Here is a 481-nt window from a genome sequence, read left to right as displayed (position 1 = left end):
TTCTTCTAAACGGGGTCCTCAGCTCTTCATATCTTTATGTTATGACGGGGCCCCGAGTCCTTCTACAGTGTGCTTGGGTCTCTGCCAGAGCGCAGTGGTGAAAATTGGTTATGCTGTGCGGGTCGGGATAAGGAGAGTAGGGGGTGGGGGTGGAAGGAGGGGGTGTGGGGGTGGGAGGAGGGAGGGTGGGGGAGGAGATGGGGGTTGTGGGGGTGGGAGGAGGGGGGTGTGGGGGTGGGAAAGGGGAGAAGGGGGTTGTGTGGGTGGGAGAGGGGAGTTGTGGGGGTGGGAGAAGGGTGTTTGGGGGTGGAAGGAGGGGGTATAGGGGTGGGATAGGTGCGGAGGGGTGGGAGAATAGGATGCGGAATAGGATCGGGAAAAGGAGGGTGACAGGTGAATAAGATGGGGAAGAAGGAATACTTATGAGGACGGAGAATAACATTATGAAAAGGGAGGTGAGGTCGAAGATATGGGGCACATT

The sequence above is a fragment of the Penaeus monodon genome, chromosome 30 (genome assembly GCF_015228065.2).
Source record: "Penaeus monodon isolate SGIC_2016 chromosome 30, NSTDA_Pmon_1, whole genome shotgun sequence".
Classification (NCBI taxonomy): domain Eukaryota; kingdom Metazoa; phylum Arthropoda; class Malacostraca; order Decapoda; family Penaeidae; genus Penaeus; species Penaeus monodon.
This window is presented reverse-complemented; position numbering follows the sequence as displayed.